General features: G+C 40.8%; 2 long non-coding RNA genes across 2 annotated transcripts in view; one reads left to right on the forward strand and one right to left on the reverse strand.

Annotated features, from left to right (window-relative positions):
• Positions 1–2,204, reverse strand: part of LOC122564548 — a 74,024-nt gene extending 71,820 nt beyond the window's left edge. The window contains exon 1 of the long non-coding RNA XR_006315939.1: positions 2,136–2,204. This is a non-coding gene — a long non-coding RNA (uncharacterized LOC122564548). The remainder of the gene's footprint in view (positions 1–2,135) is intronic.
• A 2,014-nt stretch (positions 2,205–4,218) lies between these two features.
• The window catches only part of LOC122539463, a 29,132-nt gene continuing 22,518 nt past the window's right edge, over positions 4,219–10,832 (forward strand). The window contains exon 1 of the long non-coding RNA XR_006309096.1: positions 4,219–4,594. This is a non-coding gene — a long non-coding RNA (uncharacterized LOC122539463). The remainder of the gene's footprint in view (positions 4,595–10,832) is intronic.

The raw sequence follows: 10,832 nt of genomic DNA on the forward strand, positions 1-10,832 counted from the left end.
GTCAAAGCTCACTGTAAAACTGAAGTTTATCTTTCCTAGAACAGTTGTCATAAGCTGTGATTTTTAACAGACAAGTCAGAGACCTTTGTGAGTCACCTAGCCACCTTGTGTCTCTTACCAATAAATGGAAACATTTGAAGAAAGACAAATGAGGCAATGTGCTGGCCAGCAGAAGAGTCATAAAGATCATCTCAACAATAGAGCCTGGGAACAAAGGTGACCAAACAGTCTTTCCAGTTTTTCCCCTTGTTTGTTTAAGAGGTGTGTTTATAAAGGGTTAAAGGTTTTAATTCGTAATATAACATGCCAATAGTTTATAATGTTTTACCTATTATTTTAATCTAAATATTGTAATAAATCTTGATATTTGTTCAACACAGAAACCTGGTCCCTGCTTTCTATTAACCTGGGTCTGGAAGTCAGGTCAATTAGAGAACCTTGCATAAATTATAGGACCTTTAACTTTTGTGATAACTCCAGAAATAGTGGGGTTCCACTTCCAGCGCATTAGCCCAGTGAGTCATCACAACACTTGGGAACTTCCTCCACCACTGACATGCAATGTGTACAATCTACAAGGTGCACTGCAAAAATTCACCAAAGCTCTTTAAGCAGCAGCTTCCAAACCCTAGACCTAGAAGGTCAAGAGTAACAGATGCATGGGACTAGCGCAATCTGCAAGATCCCCTCCAGGCCACTCACCGTCTTAACTTGGAAGTGTCATTCCATCATTGTTGCTGGGTCAACATCCTGGAACTTACCTCCTAACAACATTGTGGGTGTACCTACAGCAAATGGATTGCAGTGGTAAGAAGGGAGCGCACCACCACCTTCTCAAGGATGACTAGGGATGGGCAGTAAATGCTGGCCCACCTAACAACCCCCACATACCATGAGAGAATTTTACAAAGGAGCATTATCGAACAAAATATGACACAAACCTACAAATGGAAGCCTTAGGGCAGATGAACAAAAGCAATTGATTCAAGACAAGCTTTTCCTAACTTCGTGTTCAGTCGGATTTCCTCCAGAAAGATCGAAGGAAGACACAGTGAGCAGGTTTCAGCAAAGGTTGCTGCTATCATTCAAGTGAATATGGGGTGGTATGAGTCATATCTCATATGAGTACAACATCCAATGGGAACAACTAAAGCCACTGACCCAAAGAAGGTATCTACGATAGGTCCCAACTTGTAACAGTCCTACAGGATTGATTCACTTTCAAATAATATTTTGGGTTCAGTTTAAGGATGTACCTCGCTGAGGCCTCCTTGTAAATCATATCTGGGGTTGTGAGAACTTACCTTTTCTTCTTTGCCCTCTACATGACCTATTCCTGCTGTCCCTTTCTATACTCTATCCAGTGAAGGTCTGTTCCTTGGAAGTACAGCCACCAAAGGTAAGCACAGCTTTCCCAAGTGGGGTGTCCACTGTGTTTTAAAGCCTCAATGTTAATCTCCATAGAAATAACTACAAAATACTGTAACATTTGCTTTTGTGGTTTCATTCCTTTATGAAAAACCATAAAGCTCTTCCCTTCCTTTTCTCTAGGTCTTCCTTGTGCCGAATGATATCCCCTTCAATGTATACTTATATCAATTCATTATTTAATTACCCATATGCGATTGTTTGGATTTGTTATATAACATTTAGTCTGTCATTTGTCCCCCCAATAGCAGGTTGCTGTAATCCTTCTGAATTACCTAAACATCAACAATTGTAAATTCATCAAACTCCCTAACTTCCCTGCCAGACTTACATTTGATGACATTGTTCATGATTTTCTGCCCTCAGGCACACACCCTGCCTTTGGAATCTTCTGCCATCACTCCCCTTCAAAACAAACCCCTGACCCTCATGACCATGTAAGCTGCTGCCCTGTCTCCAGGCTCCTTTTCCCTTTCAGACTCTTGTTATGTACCGTCACATCCAACGCATTCCTATTTTTCCAGGAACTCCATGTTTAAATATCTCCCTCAATCAGGTTCCTGCACCTGGTACAGGAACGAAGCAGCCTGTGTGACAGTGACCATAGAAACCATTCAGCCCATACAATCCTGATTTGTATATAGCACTCAACATGGCTCGGCCACACCACACCACCCCAGCTCCCAAGTGGGTGAAGCTGTACCTACCTAGTTTGATTCTTCCCCGTGCGTTCAGAGACAGGTATTTTCTGCAATGGCTTCTCTTCTCACACCCACACCATTGAGTCTTGTGTCCCCTTCTTATTTCTTATCCAGATGCTGCCTTCCAGTAACATCATTGGAAAGCACAATATCAGGTTTCCCATGTAGGCTGACATCACACCACTCAGCTTCACCAAGCTGTCAAATTGCTTGTTCAACATCCAGTAGATGTGGAAGATTTCAATCTCAGTATCAACAGGAATAGATGGGCAAAGGATTGGATTGGATAATTTCTTAAAACAGCACATTCTGGAGCCAACCAGAGAGCAGTCTATATTGGATCTGGTACTGTACAAAGAGATTGTATTAGTTACTAGTTACTATCTCACAGCTAAGATACGCTTGGGTAACAATGACTATAAGATGATTGATTTTTACATTTAATTGGAGGGAGAAGGGTGGGTCTGTGGGTATTTCTAAAATGTTAAGTAAGGAGGTTTATGAAAGCAGAGCAGGCTAAAGTGAATTGACAAATTCAGTTAAATTAGATTAAAGAATAGGACAATAGAAATGTCATGGCAGGTATTTAAGGAGAAATTTCAGAATATATAGAATAAATGTATTCCAATGGTTAAGAAAGTTTCCTTGGGACAGACCCATCATCCATAGTTACATCAAAAGGTTAAAGATGTCAAACTAAAATAAAAAGTACATAATTGTGCAAAGACAGGTGGCAGGTCAGAATATAACAAACAGTGAAAATGATCAAAAATTAATGAAGAGGAAAAAAGTACAAGAGAAAGTCAGCTGCAAATATAATCGCAGATGGTAAGAGTTTCTATAAGCATTTAAAGAAGAAAATAGTTAACAGAATGAGCATTGGTCATATAGAAAGTGAGCCTTGAGAACTAATAATGGAAAATAAGGAAATGACGTGAATAGGGCAGATATTTTGTGTCAGTCTTCAATGTAAAAATTACAAAAAACATTCCAGAAGCTGCAATAAATCAGGAAATGGAAGGAGGGAGGAATTGCAGAAAATTATGATCTGCAGGGGAAGGGGTACAGAATAACATATGGGAGGTCCAAACTGACAAGTGCCTGGGTCTGATCCATTTCATCTTCAAGTCTACAATGACTGATGTGATCATTACAGATATCATTTCTAAAGCTCCCTTGATTTGTGGACAGTCCCATGAGATTGGAAGTTAGTGAAAGGGGCGGGAGGCAAAAAATAGGAAACTATTGGACAGTCAGCTTAACATCTGGCACAGTGAAAATGTTAGAAACTATTATTAAAGAAGTATAGCAGGGTCCTTGAATGAGCTCAAGGTAATCAGGCAGAGACAACATGATTTTGAGAAAAGGAAACATGTTTGACCAATCAATTGGCGTTCTTTGGGGAGTTAACATGCTGTGTCTAAAGGGGAATCAGTAAATGTACTATACAGATAATGTGTCACATCAAAAGTAATTATCAAACATAAAAGCTGATGGCATAGACAGAAGATTGGCTGGTTAACAGGAAACAGAGTCGGCATAAATAGGTGGTTTTCAGGTTGGTGAGATTTAACAAGCAGTGTCCCACATGGATTATGAAACAGGTTCTGGGATCTTGAATGTTTGCAGTTAATATAAATAACTTAGATGAAGGGATGGAAGGTATAGCTGCCAAATTTCCTGACAACACAATAAGGAGGAAAGTAAGTTATGAAAAGAACATGAAAAGACTACAATAAAATTTAGAAAGATTAACTGAGTTGGAAAAGGTATGGCAAATGGAGTACGACGTGGGAAGGTATGAAATTTACATTTAGATAGGAGGAATTAAAAAAGAAGCATATTATCCAAACAGTGAAAAATTGCAACATCTGCAATGCAGATGTATCTGGGAATCCTTGTATATAGATCGCAAAATGTTAGTTTGCAGGTAGAACCAATAATTTGGAAAGCTAAAGGAATGTTATCATTTAACACGAGGGGAACTGAATACAAAAGTAGGGAGGTTATACTTCAGTTATAAAGGACACGGGTGATAGCACATCTTGAGTAATGTGCACAGTAATGGATATTGTATTCTAGGAAGACTGTAAATGTGTTTAAGATAGCCCTGAGTTTTTCTAGATAAATACCTGGAAACATTTATTTGAATCATTTATTGTCATGTGTATTCCATACAAAATACAGTGAGAAGTTTAAACAGTCACCATGCATCAGTGACATTTTGAGTAATTTTAAAAAACTTTAAGAGAGTCCAACTTTCCACAACTGTTAATAGCTGCCTCCTCGACGTCATTGCCAGAGTGCCGTTCCTGGCACACCAGCCAGCTGACTCTGTAGCCACCTTGCTGCCGCCGCCAGGCCTTGGGCCCACAATACTGCCACCATTAAAGCTGCCTCTGAAGCCACTGCTGCTCTGGACCCTGCCGAAGCTACTTTCCTACTGACCAGTCTCTCCTCAGAAGGTATGTGGAAACAAAAATGGGTCTGGCCTACAGGGCCAATGGCAGCGTGATTGACTGTTAACGGCATCCAGGGTAGTTAAAGATGAGCAAAGCTGGTCTGTTCAACAACACTCATCAGTCTCCTCTACTGCAGCCCCAATAAACTGAACCTCATCTAAAATTCTGGACCATATCTTAACTTGGTCCCATACATTTGTTTTGCCCCTGATTGGCTCACAGTTAAGCAATGCCATGATTGTAAAATTCTGATCCTTGATTTCAATTCTGTCTTTAGCCTTGCACCCTCTCTCACCCTGTAACTTGAATTATCTCAACCACCCAATATATTTGCCCAATACCAGTTCTAGCCTCATAAGCATCCCGGACTATAATTATTTCACACCATTGTCAGTTGCGTCTTCCACTCTGGAACGTCCTCCTTCAGCCTTCCTGCCTTGCTTATCTCCCTTTCTTCCTTTCATTCTTTGTTTGAAGCCTACCTCCATGTCTCAGTTTTTGGTCATCAGTCCTAATATCTCCATATGCGGCTTGTTGTCAGATTTTGTTTGTCAGTGCTGTTTGTTTGTATCACAGTAAACCTCGGCATTGGTTCATCAATAACTGGCTGTTTTAGCTTCCAGTCCTTTCGAGATTATTCCAAAAAAGAATAACAAAACAAGCAAGAAAAGATCTTGAACCGTAGTTGCTACAATACATTCATTTCCACCTGGTGATCATCTAGTGTTCAATAACATGATGCATGTGCCACGCATCTTTATTATTCCACAGGTAATACTCGTGTTGGAGTCATTGCCATTGGAAGACCACCATATATTTTACAGCACCACATGTCTTTGATGATGAATCTTGTTTGCAAAAGGTTACAATAGCAGTTTTGAGATGAATAGGTTGTGAGAGTGAGGGATTTATTGAAAGCAAGTCTGTCCAGATCCTTCAGACCTTGGTAAAGTGTATTGTGGGTTTCAGTTGTGAGTGCCTTTAACGTGTAAATCTCCAATTTACACATTTGTTATGAGGTTAAAAATTTGCTATAAATGATGCATAATAGAGTGCAGTCACATGAATAAGATCTTGTACAATGTAGCCAAACGCCAACGTTAACTGCTTGAATTTTAGTATGATGAATTCAAGTCAGAAAAAACTTCAGTCAAAGAAAGCTCAGAGGACATATGTTTGACACAGTGAACATGACAAGGCACAACGTTTTTTTTTTATTCAATGGCCAGAGCCTGGTGATTGTTTCATATTCTGCTCAGGCTGCCACTATCTGGCACATGGGAAAATAAATGCACCATCAATACATAAACATGTCAGGTTCGCTGAGGAGAGAAGACAGGAGGCTCAGGGGCAGGAAATTCCACGGAGGTGCCCCAGTCTCCTACCAGGCATTTGAGGCGCTCTCCTTCAGCCTGGATGTTGGAGACCACGAGGGCTAGAATCTGCTCTGAATTCAGCCAGAGACAGCAACAACAAGGTTGGGCAAGTCATGGGCATGACATTAACTGTTGTCATTGTCGGCAGAAGTGGATGATCCTGAGAAATTGAACTGGGAATCAACATTGGGCAAAAGTGAGGACTGCAGATGCTGGAGATCAGAGTCTAGATTAGAGTGTGCTGGAAAAGCACAGGAGGTCAGGCAGCATCCGAGGAGCAGAAAAATCGACGTTTCCAGCAAAAGCCCTTCCTGATGAAGGGCTTTTGCCCGAAACATCGATTTTCCTGCTTCTCGGATGCTGCCTGACCTGCTGTGCTTTTCCAACACCACTCTAATCTAGACTGCGAATCAATATTGCAAGTTCCAACATATTGCAAGCTTGTCACTCTTCCAGGTAACCATATGCATATAAGAGACAGGGTGTTAGGCAATGGGAAGTTTAGCAGAAAACTTTACAAGTAGAAATGGTCAATTAAATTGTCTCTTGAATATCCATATTTGCTTTCTCAACTTCATACTTGCCATCTTGTTACCTCAGGGCTAAACAGTCTCAGCTGAGGGCCTAGCTGGTCAAATGGTGGTAAACTGTGCTGACTGCAACAGTAATCAGTCAAATGGTGGAACGAGTGTTGAGAAAGAGCCAGAGAAATCTCTTCCACTTGTCTCCTTCAAGGATATGCCTGAAATCACACCAACAAAATGCACCATTTGGTCCCAACTAACCCAGACGGCAATTATTCTCCCTGTGAATAAATAAGCGAATCACATTTACCCATCATGGCCCCGTACCTCTCATTCAAACCAAAGGCATTTTACAGACGCATGAACAATCCCAATATAGGTACATTCCTGCCCCAACGTCAGTACTCTCAGGAGTGAGAGCGTGCTGGATATTGGATTTTCCTGGATTTTTAGCTACCAACCAACTCCTTCATACATAGAGCTAACAGAAATGGGTGATTTCTGATCCCCTCTCCTGACAACAGCAGGGAATGTTACAACTGAAATGTTCCTGCTGGTGGGACTGGCAGCTTTGTTTCTGGAGAAGAAAGAGTGCAAGCACTTGGGAATGAGGGTTAGAGCTGGAAGTTGACAAATTTTAGAACACTGTAATGGACTCAGGTCCTGCGAGTGCGAATCCCTCTCCTAGGATCTGGCAGGGAATCAACTCTTCTTTCATGGGTTTTCTCTGTTCTAGGAGCAGCAACTGAGAGAAAATTGTCATGTTTTCGCATGATTCCAGGGTTGTGTTAGCCAGATTTTGCAATGCTGGCCTTGCATTAGTCAACCAGTTTCCATTTTTAAATTTGATGGTCTCATTTAGAACAACAAAATAGTATCATGACGGAATAGAAAGACGAGGGCAAAGGTGCACCAAGATTTGCCCCATTTGGAAGTGTAAATCTCACCAGTATTCTGAGGTTGGCATCAAAGTTGCTTTGTAATTTAGAGAGATACAATCTGTAACTTTATAATTAAAGGACACAGCCAAATGTAAGTGACCTTCAGTGGTTTCAAAGAGCCACTGATTTGTTGAGGCTCTAATTAGAATCTGAATAGTGCATGAGTGTTGCTGTAGGAATCACAAGAGCAGCCATGTACTCTGATATTAACCAAGACTACTCAGAGCTGACAGAAACTGTAGGAAAAACTTTCAACCTTAACTTACAATGAAAGAAAATCTATGGGCACTCATTCAAGCTGAAAAACAAAAACACTTTACTGCATTAAAGACTTGGTCAATGACAGGTGAGATTTAAGAGAAAAATGAACTATTGACATTTGCTAAAATGTGCCAGTTAGTAACATTAACTGTCTGATGGATTGTACAGGGCTCGAGAGTGTAGTTGAAAGTACGAAAACAAATTATTGCCAAATCCTGAGAAGAAGTAGGGCATGTTTTATCAGGATCAGGGATGTACAATATTACAACAAATCTACATATTTGTAATGATGTTCATTTTTTTTCTATAATGTCCAAACAGGGATATTGTAAAAACTGTGGTGTTATCCATGTGCAATGCAGAATTATAGGATAAGGTTCAAGCTTAATTCCCACAAGAGACACTTCAGCCCATTAATAGGAAAGAGTATTGGAAGAGGTTTTCCTTTGATTACCTTATGGATTTTATCATCTAGTTATCGTCTTCTATGCAGGATGCAACCAATATTTCAGAATTCCACATACTTTTTAGTAGGATTAACTTCAATGTACAAGCAAAACTCTAACTTCTGTTCTCTGAGCAGCCAGCTTGTTGCATTGTGTCTCCCTTTAAGATTGATATGTGACCATAAATACAGGTCAATGAAACATTTGACAGAAGTATCCTATTGAAGCTTAGAGACTATGTTATGACCTCACGCATTAGAATTTTCTAGAGCATCGCTCGATCCCTCACCTACCATTAATACTCAAGAGTGGAATACAACCATGAAGCTGAATCTCATGGTGAAAATTAACAACATGAGAGTGTTAAAGAGTCAACTTCCTTTCTGTTTCGCCTGGGAGATATTTGGTTGGCAATATTTTAAAAATTTCATCTGTACATTTTACCTTGCCATTGTCATGTGACCTTGGATGCAGATATTTCTGTTGAGAGAGATAAACCATTAACAGCATGCATATGGAACATGGTATTGGCAGAATGCAGCTGAAATTGTGTGGATTTTGAAAACTATAAGAGAGCAAACCACAGTAGGGAGCCATAAGGAATAATTAGAACTGCATTCTGTAATTGAGTATGGCTCAGTTTGGTAAATATGGCTCAATATGGTAAGTCAGTATGGCTATGAATTTTCCTGTCCCTACTGTGATAACTTCAAACTTGACACTACGGTTGACTAATATAACAATGATTTATTGTAACTTAGTTACAGAGTACATTACATAATCCCCACATGTGCCTCCCAGATCCAACTGCTGGCAAGCCGCCTCAGGCCTCATGCAGATCCCAAGTTCATTCCTGGTTGGACTAGCAGGTCACATGACTCTTCTCTTAGCACTCATCCTTATCCTTAAAGGGACCAACACCTACTCCTGTTGCGAAGAAAGGTGATGTGAGACAGAATTGGAATTTCTTCCCATATCACAGGCGAAATTATGAGATAGACATAGAAAACCTGAGCAAGGAAGAGTAGCAATATTGTTTTTAGTGATGGGGAACAGTACTCCAAGCTGCACTGCACTTTGAGCAGCTAAAAGGCCAGTTTGAAGAAACATTGAAGGCCTTAATGAACTATTTTGAACCTTCGACAAATGGTGTTTGTAAGCAGTGTGTGCTTAACATTTCAGCTTGGGAAGAATGGAGGACATGTTTACACAAGGCAGCAGAAAGATCAAAGCTAGAGTCCAGGATGTAAATATTGCAAAGGACAGCACATGAAAAGAAACATGTCCAGCCTGGGAAAAACAGTGCTCCAACTGCAGGAAGCTGAATCATTTTACATGCAATGTTTAGATGGAAAGAAGCAAAGGTTAGATTCACTACAGTGTGGAAATAGGCCCTTCGGCCCAACAGGTCCACACCGACCCTCCAAAGATGCACCTAGCACTATGGGCAATTTAGCATGGCCAATTCACCTGCCCTGCACATCTTTGGACTGTGGGAGGAAACCAGAGCACGGTGGCTCAGTGATTATCACTGCTGTCTCACAGCACCAGGGATCCAGGTTCGATTCAAGCCTCAGGCGACTGTCTGTGTGGAGTTTGCACATTCTCCCTGTGTCTGCGTGGGTTTCCTCTGGGTGCTCTGGTTTCCTCCCACAGTCCAAAGATGTGTAGGTCAAGTGAATTGGCCATGCTAAATTGCTGATAGTGTTAGGTGCATTAGTCAGAGGGAAATGGGTCTGGGTGGATTACTTTTCAGAGGGTTGGTGTAGACTTGTTGAGCCGAAGGGCCTGTTACCACACTGTGGGGAATCTAATCTAAAAAAGCAAACCAATAAAGATCACTGAAAGATGCCAGACAATGGTTCTGATGAATCATACGATGTTATAGGACTTGGAACAACCGCCATGCAGCAAAATCAAACAGTTACATCTTGGCTGCAACAAGTCTAAAGCTTGGACTGGTGACTCTACGAGTACCAGAGAGAGATGCAGAGTTTTGCTTAACACCAGGCCATTGACTACCAAACAGAATTGCAAAGGTGTTTTCCCAAGTCATGGAGATCTTCTTGGTGAATATTATATTTAAATAGATGAGTGTGTAAACCCAATTCAATATTTGTTGAGGAGAGTCCTAGCTGACCTCTAATCCAGCCTGAAAGACGAGATAGAGAAACTGGAAATGATGGAGCAATCAAGAAAATGACATCTTCTATAAATTGAACTCGCAGCAAAAACAAATTGATAACAACCTGGAAAGCTAAGAGTATGCTTAGCTCTGCAGGACCTCTAGAAAACATTGAAGTGATCTTAGTACACATGCTGATCATTGAAGACTTTTTTATGCAACTTGCCATGTCAAAGATCTTTACTGCCCCAGAGGTAAAGGATAAGCAAGTGAAGTTGATTGGAAGCAGCAGTTTTCTGAACACATCTGGACACTATTTGGGATATGCAGATTGTTGTGTGTGTCCTTTAGCACTTTCACTGTTCTGAAGTGCATCAACCCAGACATCATGAGATAGCCAATAGACAATAGACAATAGATGCAGGAGTAGGCCATTCAGCCCTTTGAGCCTGCACCGCCATTCAATATGATCATGGCTGATCATTCGTAATCAGTATCCTGTTCCTGCCTTATCTCCATAACCCTTGATCCCACTATCTTTGAGAGCTCTATCCAACTCTTTCTTAAA

The sequence above is a fragment of the Chiloscyllium plagiosum genome, chromosome 2, assembly GCF_004010195.1.
Source record: "Chiloscyllium plagiosum isolate BGI_BamShark_2017 chromosome 2, ASM401019v2, whole genome shotgun sequence".
NCBI lineage: Eukaryota > Metazoa > Chordata > Chondrichthyes > Orectolobiformes > Hemiscylliidae > Chiloscyllium > Chiloscyllium plagiosum.